This window comes from Lontra canadensis, unplaced genomic scaffold (assembly GCF_010015895.1).
Source record: "Lontra canadensis isolate GAN:19392208 unplaced genomic scaffold, GSC_riverotter_1.0 scaffold202, whole genome shotgun sequence".
Classification (NCBI taxonomy): Eukaryota; Metazoa; Chordata; class Mammalia; order Carnivora; family Mustelidae; genus Lontra; species Lontra canadensis.
In genome coordinates this window covers 635,137-649,885 of record NW_022631196.1, presented here as the reverse complement: position 1 = coordinate 649,885, position 14,749 = coordinate 635,137, and the positions used below count along the sequence as shown (strand labels likewise).

Here is a 14,749-nt window from a genome sequence, read left to right as displayed (position 1 = left end):
TTCATTCTGCAAAAGCACGAAGCCTACTGTTGAAATACAGTAGTGACAGGGAGGAAATGTCATGCATTCCCAAACAGAGCAGGAGAACCATATCACCGTGCTGGGGACAGACCCAAGGCCAACCATTCCCTAGAGCCCTCCAACATCCCCAAAGCTTGGATTGACAGATTATTTCCATAATGCACACAAATATGTAAGATCAACAGAGACTTTCCTCTCCAACGGAGAAAGAACAGATCACTGTTCATGCTTGGTCCTCTGAGTGAAGAACGGCCAGAAGGTTCCAGGTACCAAGTACACCCATCCTGGGGGACAGAGAAGGATGCAAGGAGGGGAGGAGGCAAGGAGCGACAACTGCATGATCCCTCAGTAGCAACAGCTGACCATCCAAGCCCGAGACGTAAAGGGGATGCTAAGACAGTCCCTGGAAAATGGGACAGCAGATCCCTCCACATCAGGAGGAAAAGATTTGGGGCCGGCCCAAGATCTCTATGCTAGGATTCATGCCACAGAGCATGTGATCTCAACAGTGAAGGGGAAAGAATCAATCAACACGTTCTCCTGTATACCCTGGCTTTCTTTCCTCTGGGTTGGGAAAATAATTAACTTTTTTAATGCAAGAAGAAGTTATCGATTTCTTTCTAATCCCGAGGAAACGCTGCATGTATAGACATGCAGGCATCCCAGAGCCATGTCCTGCTTCAGCAAGGCTGAAAGCCTATCCAGCCACGGGGCACAGGGCACACGTCTTTGCATTCAAATATAAGAAACCAAGGAAAGCCCATCTCCCTCGCACCACCTCGTGTCCTCGTTTCCTCCCTAAATTTGCCACTTCTCCCAATGACAACACCACATTTTAATATAATTTTTTTTCAACCAGGACCTGACCTCGGACTTGCAAAAACCCTAGCAAGTGATCCCCAAACAGAGTATGTTCCCAATGATCACATTTATGGCGATGGTGACAAGTGTGAGACATAGGGGTCACGGGGGCAAGCACGTGCCTCTTGGTTTGGCCGTGTTCGGCTGTGGCACTGGGGCAAGTTAGCTATGTTTGGTGAACCTCAGTTTCTTTGTCTGCAGAGTAGGCTGCTCGGGGGATTAAGCCAGATGAGGGCTGGCATGGTCTTAGCCCACTGCAGGGCTGGCCAACGTGTTCCATAAAGGGCCAGGTGAGAAATATTGTAGGCTTGGCAAGTCACACAGCCTGTCAGTCCAGCAAGGAAGCAGCCACAGGTGATCCATAAATGAATGGGGGGAGCCTGGCTCCATAGAAAATCTTCTGCATGAACACTGAAGTCTGAATTTCATCTACCTTTCACGTGTCATGGGACATTGTTTCTCTTTTGATTTTTTTTCAATCAACTTAGAAATGTAGAAGCCATTCTTAGCTCAGACACTTACAAAAACAGGCAGAACCACAAGAACCTACCAGCTCACACCCAACAGGAGGGTGGCCCTCAACAATTCAGAAAATAGGCATTGGGAAGGATGTGGAGACACTGAAATCCTTGTGCACTGGGAAGGTAAAATGGTACAGCAGCTACGGAGATGCTTTAAAAAAAAATTACAGATAAAACTACCATATGATTTGGCAATCCCACTTTTGGGTATGTAGCCCCAAAAATTGAAAGCAGGGTCTTGAAGAAATATTTCTATGCCCACGTTTATAGCAGCATTATCCACAATAGCCAAGACAAGGAAACAACCCAAGTGTCCACTGATGGATGGGTAAACAATATGTGGTATGTGTACACATAAACACACATGCGCACACACACACATACACACAGATGCACACACACATGCAGAAACACTTGCACACACATAGACACACACACATGCACACACACAGTGTAATATTATTCAGCCTTAAAAAGAAAAGAAATCCTGGGGCATTGGAGTGGCTCAGTCAGTCAAACATCTGTTTTTAGCTCAGGTCATGATCTCGGGGTCCTGGGATCGAGCCCCACATCAGGTTCCTTGTAGGGAGTAGTAGTAGAAGTAGTAGAAGTAGGGAGACTGCTTCTTCCTGTGCCTCTGTCTGCTGCTCTGCCTACTTGTGCCCTCTCTTTGTATCAAATAAATAAATAAGAGCTTAAAAAATTATTGGGAAAAAAAAAGGAAATCCTGTCACTTGCCACATTGTGGATGCATCTTGAGGACATTATACTAAGCAAAGTAAGTCGGTCACAAGAGAACAAGTACCCTATGATTCTACCTCTACGAGATACCTAGAATAGTCAAGTTTACAGAGACAGAAAGTAGAACGGTAGTTTCCAAGGGCTGGAGGGAGAGTTACAGGGACTTATTGTTGGGTGGGTACGTAGTTTGCTTGGGACAACGAGAAAGCTCTGAGGATGGACGGTGGGGAGGTTTGCACAACAGTGTGAGTGAACTTAATGCCACAGATCTAGACACTTGAAAAATGTTAAATGTTTAATAGAAAGAGATAGTAAGTGTTACGTATATTTCATTACAATTCGTAGAAGTTTTCTTACATGTTAAAAAATAGGCAGCATGCCAGGTATGACCCATGGGCCATAGTTCACCAACCCCAGGCCTAGGGCATAAAAGTAATGCAGTAAGCATCACCCCAAAAAATAAAATGAGGGGTAGGATCCCAAGGTTGTATGTGAAAAGAGGACTCAGAGGCAAGTGAAGGACTTTCTAAGAATATTCATTCAAGTCTCCCAAGCACCCGCTCCGGCCCCGTCATCACCTGGGCATAGACAACAAAAACAGAGGCACCCCCAGGCTCTACAGCCCCACCCTTCCATCCGGCACCGGCACCGACTGCCTAAGGGAAGCGCACATGTGCATACGTGCGAGCACACCCTAAGATGCACCGGGGACACCCCGTGGGCCGGGATGGGGAGGCGAGGCCACACGGGCCCCCGCGGGGCTCACGCAAGGAGACACACCCTCCCTGGCGTGGTCAGTGATCTTGTCAGGGACGGAAAAGTTCAATGACTACAAGGGTGAGTTTAATTATATGTTGTCGCTGACGAGCAGTGGTTCCAACGGTACAATTACACATGTATTTATCAGCAAGATCCTTGCATACATAATGGACCGAAAGCAAAACGTTAAATTTCAGTGGTCGACGAAAATATAAAACGGGGCCATGATGCGAAGCGGGCCGGCTCACAAGGGGTGGGAGAGGAAAGCCACAGTGCTCCCCTGCCTTTCAGGAGCCAGCGGTTCCCACCCACCACGACCACGTGGCAGCCATCCCAGGAATGCGCTCCCCGAACACCAAGTAAATCCCAAAGCCCAGTGGCGTGTCAACATTGCTCCCTGACAAAGGGGAAGCTAACTCTGGAAACTCACCACCTTTCAGAAGCTCTGTGAACTAGCTAACCACCGCGGGCCCCCGGGGTGCCGGCGAGACCGCACGCCGGGCAGCGCCGGGGAGGGGGTTCCTTGCTCTGGTATGAGTCTGAGGGGAAAAGGCTCATTATCTGAAAATGGCCTATACTTTCCTTAAGCTGGAATAAATAGAGAGAGAGGGGGAAAGTTGACTAAGCAGAGAAAATGTGAATGAACAGCACCAACAGGTGTGTAACAAACATTTACTTGGAGCCAGACGTCGTTTTAAAAGCACATTTCATAGATTAGTTGTGTAATCTGCTACATTGTCATGATTGTCATTCCCAGTCTACAGATGACAAAACTGAGGCACAAGACTAAGTCCCTTAACACACGGGGGAGCCAGGGTTCAAACCAGGAGACCTGAGGTTCCAGAGTCCATAACTTTGCTATAGGTTGCCGGGTCTAGGGGTCATTTGTCTCTCTTCCTGTTGTATGGCTTTTACACCAGTGAGGCCATGATGTTTGTTGTACAGTAAGTTACAAGTCAAGCAGGTGGTGACTTTTACCTTCATCACTGGGAATACGTTTCCAGCAGATAATGTCTGCTGTGCCAGGCCTTGGGAGCCCCACCACTGGGAGCCTCAGCTTGTCTCCTCGGGATGGCTGACCCCACATGGCCAGGTACTGCCCAGTCCCACAGAGATCAGGCATGGAGAATCTGCAGATGACGCATGAGAGCGTCTAGAAGAACAGGAAATATAATATAAATTACAGTCTTGTCCAGGACACAGACAACTAGTCATCTGGACAGAAAGTCTTCTGAGCCTCATAAACTCCTTGTCGATGTACCACATTGAAAAGGGTCACCTTCTCCTGCTCTGCCTCCAGGTGTTCAGTCTCAGTCTTCTGTGTATGTGCCCTTGTGGACGTCTAAAGATGTTTATACAACAAGGCACCCATGTGGTTTCAGCTTACAGAGATTGCCCAGCACAGTCCTAAACATATTTTTCTATTTTAAAAACTGGATTAAAAAGAAGAATAAGAATGTCTTTGTACAACTGACCATTTAGATGTAAAAAAAAAAAAAAATTGTTTAAGAGGGCAAGGGGTGAAGAGATGGTAAAAAGTGGGATTTCATTTGGACTGCTAGGCTTACTAGTCTAAGATCTGATTCAGGTTTGAGATAGAACTCTATCCATTTCCCCATCCACTCACCCAGCAATCCATGCATCCATCCATCCATCCATCCACCCATCCATCCATTTTTCCAACCACCCACCCTTCCATCCATCAATCCACCCATCTATCAACGCATCTATCCATCCATCCATCCATCCATCCATCCATCCATCCATCCCTCCATTCATCTATCAATCCACCCATCCATCCACCCACCAATCCATCCTGCCAGTCATCAGTATTACTGAGAACCTACTATGTACCAGAGACCACTTCAGGAACACGGAAAGCCAACACTGAAGAACATGTACAAGGCCCCATTCTTACCAGGTTTATGCTGCGGTGAGAGAGACAAACCAGAAACGAGTAAAGTAGGGGTGGGTCACCAAAATGCTTCCTACACCAAACATCACAATGTATTTAAAATCCTCCTAAAACAAAGGTAAATCAGAGCCATTTCCTCATTTGTTGTTATCATCAAGAATCTGTTGCAAACAAGAGTGTCTTCTATGGAAATGCTAACCGTACAAAAATGTATTCCAATGTGGCAGAAATCATTTGAGGGCAAATACTACAAGCAATATTTTTATGACAAAAGCTTTATTTTTCGCCTTCTCTTCCTTGATTTAAATATATACATGTATGTGGGTGCACACGTATCAAGATTCAAGTATTTCAATATAAATTTTGTATTCAAAATACTTTTCCTGATTTCAGTTGATTGCATATTTCGAGCCAATGTTGCAGCAGTAATTTTTGTTCTGAGTCAAAAGCAAGGATCTCTCTCTCTCTCTCTCTCCTGTGCTCAACAACCTCTCCTCCCCCCCCACCCTCTAGTTCTAAGAAGCCCAAATATTCAAAATCTTTCAGAGCTGAGTGGTATCAAGGGCAAAACCTGTTCCTCCCCATGCATTTTCCTGCTAAAGCTTTTGGGGGCTGCGGGGCCAAGGTGCTGGTGAAAGCCACATCACAAAGGCATCAGAATAGAAGGACAAACCTTCCCATTTCGATTTGAGTGTGTAATTGTTTGAATACATCTTGCCTGCGCTCCAATAATGTCATCCTTGGTTGACACAGATTTTAAAGCCCTTTGAAAAGGTGGAATGTTATCAATCACGGTCGTGATTATAATGGGATTTAAGTGGAAGAAGCTAAGATTCAGACCCTTGCTGGGGCCAGGCTCTGGGACAGAGGAGGGAGGAGAAAGAAGGAAGAAGCCTGGGTTTCCGCCAGGAAAAGGATGCAGTGTGTAACCCTCATGCCCACATCTTCCCTGCCAAAACCAAAGATGTCCCAAAGAAGGACCCCAAAGCTCTATGGGAGCTCCAGCTGGAGCGAGATCCCCTCACACCCAAAACCCATCTTCTCGTGTTCCTACCACATCGGACCCGTGGATGGTTGTGGCCCCCAGGGGACGGATGGTAATTTCAGGAGATATTTTTGGTTGTCACAGCTTCAGGGAGATGTGTATATAGTTGGCATCTGAGTGGAAGAAGGCCAGGGACGCTGCTGAACATCTGACCATGCACAGGAGGGCCCCCGTAGCGAAGAGTTACCCAGCGCAATGTCAGTGCCGAGGGCAAACAACCCGGCCTCAGATCCAGAGAGGCTGAGCTGGAAATGGAGGCTGGAGGCAAACCCCAGGAAAAAAAAAAAAAAACAGCTTGAAGCTGCTTCCACGGGCTCTGTTACCCTCTTATTCACCAGCAGACGAAGGCAGGTGACAGGAGAGAAGAGAAAACAGGAGAGGAAGAAAGGACTCTTTGAGTCAAATTACTTTTTTGCCTTTTGATCTAAAACACACCTTCCTTATTACGTGTCAGAAGAGACTGGAAACCCAGCAATTTCTTTCCTTCGAGGCAAAACAACCCAGGATCGGCCGGTGGCGGGTCTCTGAGACTGTCCCACCTCTCCCTGACAAATCACAACACGACTTACAGATGTCACATTCACTCACCGAACCCAATCACATGCCCGGATTACTAAGGCAGAGAATTGTGAATTTCATTAAATATGTTAAAGGGGAAAAAATCAGCTTTGAAAAATAGTAATCCTGTCTTTCAACAAAAATATTATAGGAAGCTATGAATTTGGTAGATCCGAATAGGATGTTGGTACATGTTTTACTAAGGTAATATAATGGCACGCTATTATTAGATCACATTAATCATTACTGTGCCAACGGCGCTGACAGCCCCACTGAAAAGGATTGAAAGGCCTGGTAATGGATATAAATTACCCATTGTGTGATAAAAGGATTTTTACTAAGAAGGTAAGAATAAAACAGCAAATTTCTAATATAACTGTTGTGTAAAAACCAAAATAAAAGTAATCCATGGTCAGTAATATCCACAAAATCAGAAGTAAGCACTTTCTCAACAAGATAAAGTCACAATAAAAAAAATATATATTCAGTACAACATAAAATTAATTTCTGAGTGCATAATTCCGCTATCAATTTCTGAGGTTGTGTAGTGACCTCTGAGGCCCATGGTCAGGGGGAGGTGGGCTTGGCTAATGAGATCCGAGGCTGAGTTTACAGAGATCTATCTCGGGGAGCTCTGATGAGGAGGCTGCAGGCATCAGACACAGGCACCTGCCCCTTCGTTTTTGTTGTAAGTTTTTAGCAGCTTTGAGGCCAGGAAAACCCTCCATCACTGAGTCCGTGATCTTGAGTCTGAGATGACAAACATGAAGCTGCTCTGGGACAAGTTTCCTCCAAGACGGGGCCAGGCCACGGAGCCGCCCCGTGGGTGATGGGGCAATGGGCCACAGGTGGTGCCTCAGCCTCACCAGCTCCTGTTCCACCTGCCAGATGGTGGACAGCGACTCTTAGAGATGTCACACAGAGAGAAAGAAGTCACCCTTAGGGGACTTTGCCCCTTCTGGGACCCCGTGCTGAGACTTCCGGAACATGTCTTCACACCATACATTCATCCCACCTAGAAGCCCGGGAGCCACACTCCATCCCAGGGACCCTTGAATCCAGAAGCTTCTCCACAACCCATCTCAGTCCAGGCTGGGGGAGAAGGGAGCATCTGGGAGAACTCTCACCCAGCGCAGGGGGCTCCAGCCCAGCGAGGGCAGCCTGGACAGCCCACACACTCACAGACAGACACCACTTCAACGAACTACAGAACGATGTTCCTTACCAGGCAAGTCTTAAAGCAATGGAGCTCCCTCCTGGGTGAAGGGTATCCTTAAAGCCGTGGTGGGCCGGAACTGCAAAAATAGGACGTGTTAGCAAGTCTCCGTGTCGGACATATCGACGTCAACAAGACAGGTAAACAGCATTCGTCCAAGGTAACCATTTGCCGGGCTAGTTGAGAGTCTAACAATATTTAATAGCCCCACTGCCCCAATTCATTGAGCAATTTAAAAATGGGAACTATGTGACCCTTGCCGCAATAAACCCAATTTGCTCAGCTCCTTTTAATGGGAAATTGCCACCTGCAAAAAGAGAAGGGGGCGGGGCATCTAACCATTTCTTGTCCAGATGGGACAGAAGAAGCAAGCAAATAAGCAAATAAAGGCTGGCTCGCTCTCTCCTCTCTCTCTCTCCCTTTTAAATTCTAAAGGTTAGGAATTGAGAGGTTCTTTTTCTCTCTGATTTAAGGAGCTCCCTTCAGGAGACCACAATCCCACCCAAATTTCAATGGACCACAGGTAATCCTGTGTTCCAAACAGGCGAACAGTTCCAAGGTGGCATTCAGTGCATCCGAACCAGAACCAGACACTGACCCAGGCTCTGGGGCGTCGTGTGGCATCTGTCCCCACTCCCGTACCAAGATCCAGAAAAGGACCAGTTAGGCGTTTGACTTTCTCTTGTCTCATTACTGAAGAAAGCCTTGCAAGAGGAGCTCCTCCGCTATGACATGCTCGGACAGGATGGGGAGCCTGGGGGGACGCCAAGATGCCTGCCCACAGGGGCCAAGCCAAGCCTCAGCCTGCGATCTCCAGTCCTCTCCCTGGGTCCAGCCTCTCCCAGTCCAGTGCAATTCGGAATCCAATCACAGAAGGATTTTACAGGACGAGCAAAATTTCCCTCTTGAGAAGTTACATTTGGCTACGCTGAAGTTGTACATTCGGGCATCACAGAAGCTGAATTCCAGTAGGGACTCAGGGGCGTGTCTATGAATGGGAAACCAGAAGACACACTCGGGGAACCCATGGTAGCAGCCCCAGCCCATGATGACGAAATCTGCACATGAAGCCACGGGCATCCCACAGTCCGTCCAAATCCAACACGGATTTCTGGCAACCAAAAAGGTGTTGGCTGACTGAGTGCGGAAAGCGTTTCCTCCAAGTGTCAGAGGGACACTGCTGTTTGTAAACTAATTCCTACCTGCCTACCTCGAGACACAAAGCGGAAGTTGACACCTCAACCATCTGCAACAAGGTAAGAAATCACAAGTCTCTCTCGCCCCCTCCTTGCCTCTCCTCAGACAGATTAGCTTCTGCAATTTGTTTTTTTTTTCTGTATCATTCAAAGTTAAAATCAAGAGAGAGAGAGAGAGAGAAACAAATGCTTGACGCTGTGCTTTCTCTGGTCTGTCCCAGGGATGGGCACAGCGGGTCCCGGCACTCCAATGGCTCTGTGAAGACTTACTTGCTTTGCTCACAAGACCATTTTTAGGGAGGGGATTGCGAGAGGTTGGGGGAGAGACTCAGCCTTATGGTTTGCAAAATTCTAGGACCATTCTCCAGGGGCTGTTCACATAAGAAGTTTTCTGGATGCCAGTGATGGGAAGAACACGGGAGACTTCACCTGGGGTGTCCCACATCCACCTGACCCCTGGCTTCCCACCATGGATCACATGCCAGCCATCTGCCTTTGGGGCTGTGATGGGAGCTCCTATGCCCTGAAATAGTTGTGGCCCCAGTGCAAGCTCTGCGGCTACATGGGGAGCTGTGCCCTTGGGAGGGCTCTCCCGAATGATGGGGGGGGGGGCGGTATCCAAAGGTGGCTGGCCCGCCTCGGCCAGGCCAGGTGAGCCCCACAAGCTTCCTGCTGAGATAGCGGCAGAGCCCATGCTCAGAGGCCATACTGGAATCTCAGGAAAGAAAATTGACTTAGTGCCACTGGGACCTTTCTGAACCATCTAGAGGTGACTCCCACTGTCCCATGTCATTATGGCCACCACAGGTGGGCAAAGGGGAGCACACCAGACCACTGATGCTCTCAATGTGGGTTGGGGAGGAAGGAAAACCCCAGCCCAGTAAGTCTGTCTCACTCAGTGAAAGAAAGAGTGGTCTTGGTGCACGTAGGAACTTGCATTTAGAGAAAACGCGGTGACATAACCAGAAACAGGTCCCTGACGGGAGGCCTCCCCTTGCCCCTGCCTCCCACGTGGACCCCCGCTGAGGGGATGGTGGAGAGGGCCACCCAGGAGACAGTGCCCACAAGCCCAGTGGGGTGTAGCTACCACCAGATCTGAGGGAAGGCGGGAAGGGGCAGATCACAAAGGCAGCAAAAAGCATGGCACGAGCCAATCTCACCAAAAGAATCACCTCCACGGACAGGTTTCGGGGCCTGAAATCCTCCCTGCTGTAAATGGATAACCCCTGACTGTCCTGTCAAACACGTGGGGCCACCCTCGGCCGGCGGCACCCGAAAGGGAGCTCACGCCTGCTCATTCAGTGAGCAGGGCCTTGGTGGGCACAGAGGTGGAGGCGGGGACGGGTAAAGTTCAGAGACCCTGACATGCGAGGGGTGCGGGTTCTAGGAAAAATGCAGGGGCGGGGGGGGGCAGCAACTTTGAAAAGGGGGAGGGAGGACAGGGTGTTGGGGGAGCTGGGTCTGTTAGAACCTGGGGCACTTCCAAGGCCCCTTTGAGCAGCCCAAGGGAAGGGAGGGAGGGGGTGGAAAGCTCTGATAGAAAAACTTTAAAGAGAAGTGGGGAGGACAGGAAGACAGGGGGGCACAGACAACAGAAGAAAGTGGGAGGTGGCAGGCAGCTCTGGCCTGGCCCGCAGTGGGCTGGCACTGCAGCCCCATCCCTACGAGTTCTATAGGACAAGCAGTGCCCACTCAAGGGCCCAGCCTGTTCACTGAGCCAAGGCTAGAAGGAGAAAGCTGCATGGACCCCTCACCAAGGGATGGGGGCCCTCTCTTCCTTCCCAAGTCCTCCCAGGGGAGACGCAGAAGCTCTGATAACCTTCACTGGGTAGAAGCCCAGTCTCCCAGACTTGGGCCCATGGGTGCTGAAAGGGAGGGTGCCTGGCGAGTCAAGACAGGAGCGGAGACGAAGCAACCCTGCCACGACCGGGGCCCTTGGAAATAAGCCCCAAGTTTGATGCAAAGACCCTTCCTCTAGGCCAACATGTTGCCTTCCCATGGTCATCACACACCTATCTCTCACTCAACACCATGGCGGCTAGAAGGCCATCCTAGCAACAAGTTACCATTTACCGAGGTCCTGCCAAGCACCAGACGCCCTGCTGAGGGTGGTCCCTGTGTCTCTTGCCAGCTCACGGGGGAAAGGCTGTGTCCCATTCACCTCCTAGTCCCTCATCTCTGGCGGAGGGTTGGAGCTCAGTAACTGTGGGGTGGGTGGAGGGAGGGAGAGAGAGAAGGAGAAAAGGAAGCAGAGATGGAAGGATGGAGATGGAGGGAAGGCAGGTGAAGGTGGGAAGGACAGAAAGAAGGAAGGAAAGAAGGAAGGAGGGAGGGAGGACAACAGGGCAGAGGGAGGGATGGAAATTGATGGAAGAAAGGAAAGGAATGAAGAAGGGAGGGAAGCGAGGTGGGAAGGAGGGAGGGAAGAGAGAAGCGAAGGTTCCGGCTCCTATGGAACGAAGGGCCAGCAAGGGAGGATGGAAGAAAAGAAGGGAAAGCTGGTTCAATTCCCCTCTCCAGGTCGGTGCTCTGTTACAGTGTGGCCCCTGGCGCACAGCGCCTTCAGGGACAGACCAGGGACCGGCCCTCCCAGGGCTCACTCAGAGGCCCTGTGGCAGGAGTCCTGCAGTCCTCTGAGGGCTCTGGGCAGTCTGGGGCAGATGGGAGCCAGATAAATTGCTTTCCTTCCAGGAAAGCATCAGGAAAGGATTCTGCAGCGGCGAGAAAGCCAGGTGGACTCCCTCAGCCCTCTGTGGGAGAAGCGTGTGGCCAGCGGGACACGTAAGTGGAGCTCTCTGGAGATAACACCTCAGCCCTTCTAGGATAGTGCCTCACAGTCCTGCTGTCCTGGAGGGAAGCCCAGAAGAGGGGCTCCAGCCTGTTCCCCAGCCTGCACTACCGTGGGGCCACAACTTCCCTGCCCGGTTCCAGTGCCTCTCCTAGCCCCGTGCTCAACACCCTCCAGGCCCACTAGGGGACAGGGACCCTGCCACCAGCCAAAATTGACTTGCACGTTCCATTCCCGAGCACTGAGTGATTCTCATTCTCCTCCTCTCAGAACTGTAAGGGATGACATTGGCCCCAAGTAACAGAGCTGTTGTTCCCAACAGGAAAGGAGTCCAGGTGAGAAGTGCTCCCTGGGGAAGAGGCTCAGGGACTTGGTCTCATTTAGCTGTCACCTGCCAAGTGTCTCCTGGGTGCCAGACTCCTGTCTGTGGGGAACTTCTATTTTAGTGAGCAGCTTCCAATGAAAGATGAATAAAAGCAAAATATAATGTTAGTGAATAATATGCTCGAAGAAGAAAATAAAGCCAGGGAAAATGACAGACATAAACAGAGATGGTTTGTGATAAGATGACCAGAGAGAGACCACTCTCACCAGTGACAACCAACAAGAAACAAACAAACAAGCAAAAAATCCTGGATAAATTGAGAGAATGAGCACAGTGAAAATCTGGGGAAGAACTCTATAAGCAAAACAAACGGCTGGTGCAAAGGCCCTGGGGTAGGAAGGAGATGGTGCATTCCAGGAGCAGCAAGATGTTCCATGTGCCCAGGACAACATGGATGGTAGTCAGGGAAATGGGAGAGGACTGGCATTTCTTCTCAGACATGGTACGAATTTTGGGTTTTATTCTGAGCCATTGACAGATTTTGAGCAAGGGAATAACGTGATGTGATTTACATTATAATAAGGACCACACTGGCTGCTTTGGGGAAACAGACCAGAAGGGCTGGCAGTGGAGCTCCCTATGAGACCAGTGAGGAGGCTGCCACGGTTGTCCAGGTGAGAGACGGTGCTGGCTTGAGGTGGGGTGGGAGCCACGATGATGGCGGGAAGCAAGTAGATTCAGGATGCATTTCATAGAGAGCCAAAGAGACTTGCTGAGTAGACACGGGGAAGAAGAGGGACCTGGCATCATCCTATGCTCATCAAGGCCAGGGACTCTGATGACACAGGGCACCCACTCCCAAACCAGCCCTCGCCAAGGGCTCCTGTGCAGTAAGCATGTGTTTCTGATGCTTTGACATCTGGGACCTTACTGGCCCTGTAGCGACTGCCCCTCCCAGGACTAGCCAATCCCTAAAGAGAGCAAATGACCCTTCTGGGAGCATATCTCTCACAGGCAAAACCACCGACCACAGCCCACGCCCCCTCCTTTACCAGGCTTTCCCACACTGGGGGACTATCCCCTGCCCTAATCATCCCAGGGTCAGATATCAGACAACCAGAGAGAGTCCCTCTACCTTAGAGCCTACCGAAATGATCCAAACTAGCCAGTCCCACCTCTGGCCACCCTCCCTGCCAAGCCCTTCCTTCAGCACCATAAGGGTTCATGTTCACGTTTTCCCCTGGCTCCCTGTCTCCAGACTGGTCCTGCTGCTTCCTTGAGCAGTCCCTCACGGCCTGGGGCACCCCTCCTCTTAGGAACTGTGAGTAACAAACAAGTCTTCCCAAAGGCATGCCTCTCCTGATCCCTTGGCCTCACCAAACTCTCAGCATCACCTTGCTTGTCTGCCTGCTGAGGAACAGTCTCCCCTTCTAACATCTGCCAGAAGAGGGGCTTGAGGGGCTGTGACTCATCGGCCACAAAGTGTCTCGAAGCAGAGAAGGAGCACTCGGGATTCCGCAAGTTCTCTCTTCCATCCCCATCAGCACGCCGCCCAGGCTCCTAGCACTGACCCACTACAGCCAGTCCCGCAGACACAGGGCTAGCCCTGGGGTGGGCGTGTGTGCTGCGTGTGTGGCACACACATATGGGGGGGCTGTCACCCCATCGCAGAGCCCCGCATCATAGGATGCAGGCTATCTGTCACATGGGATGCTACAAATATTCTAACACAGAGTGCGTTGGGCTACCCAGACATGCATCCAAGAGAAGCCTCTTCTTTCATTTTAAAACAAAGGTAACTTTGATGCAGGAGCTATCTGATACCTGTTCGATCTAAACGCTTTCAGGATTCACAGATATCAGATGCTCACAGGAACCTGAGACTCCGCGGTATCAGCCCAAGCGCTGGGATGATGAAAGTGGAGCGGGGAGGCTTCTTCCCGTCAGCCTGTGCCCCGGTGCATGTATTTTTACATGCTTTAGCATGAAAAAAAGCCAAGATGCTCAGAGCCAATCAAATTACTTCCCTGTCTCTTTAATAAACAAATCCATGTGCACATTAACAGTGTTGAAAATTCAATTTAAACTCTTTGTCTGTTGCTGCTTACTCTAAAGATGGTCTTTCTTAAACAACAGAACACCAAGGAGTCGTTAGTGCTCTCTCTTCATTACTTCAAAAAACCAATCATTAGACACCAGAGTATATACGTAATTAGAAAATCACTTCCTTTGCAATCCAAGCTAAGTAGTTTACATACTGTAATTACAGGGACAAAATCAATTTTTAATCATTTCCCTGATTGGGCTCATCAGCTCTGTGGGAACATTGTAACCTGCTTGTTGTGCAAAAGCAACATCTGGGCTAAAACAATTACCCTTTGTTTGCTACAATATTCCTTAAATCTTTTTGCTTGCATAAAAAAAAATGAAAACACGAAGACACGATATCTGGATGTCTTTTTGTCCTTGATCAACATATATCCGAAAGTTCTTCTTGTGACGTGGGTTTAATGTTGCCCGGAATTTACGGTTTAACAGTACACATCCAAGGAATGTATTTTTTCAGTGAGATAAAAGTATCTGATTGTTTTAAAGATCCATTCAGCTGCCTAATTGTTCCATAGCTAACACATGGTATTCAAACAACCCACACATTACAAAAGCTCATCTGGGTAATCATGGGTAACTATTATTGCGATGGTTTACACTTTTCTAATACAAATGAATGGATTTTATCAAAATTTAAAAAAAAAACTAAAAAGCTGAGTATGTGTGAAAAATAGTTGGTATGAATTGGCAAGGC

The 14,749-nt window shown here is 49.2% G+C and overlaps 1 protein-coding gene across 6 annotated transcripts in view; it reads right to left on the bottom strand.

The window, feature by feature from the left end:
- The window catches only part of ZNF536 (zinc finger protein 536), a 419,891-nt gene that overhangs the window by 359,025 nt on the left and 46,117 nt on the right, over positions 1-14,749 (bottom strand). For 5 of the 6 annotated variants that reach the window (XM_032848403.1, XM_032848407.1, XM_032848409.1 and 2 more), the window contains exon 2: positions 7,647-7,716. The exons of the other annotated variant lie outside the window; for it this stretch is intronic. The gene's annotated coding sequence lies outside the window, so the exon portion shown is untranslated. The remainder of the gene's footprint in view (positions 1-7,646; positions 7,717-14,749) is intronic. 6 annotated transcript variants of the gene reach the window in all.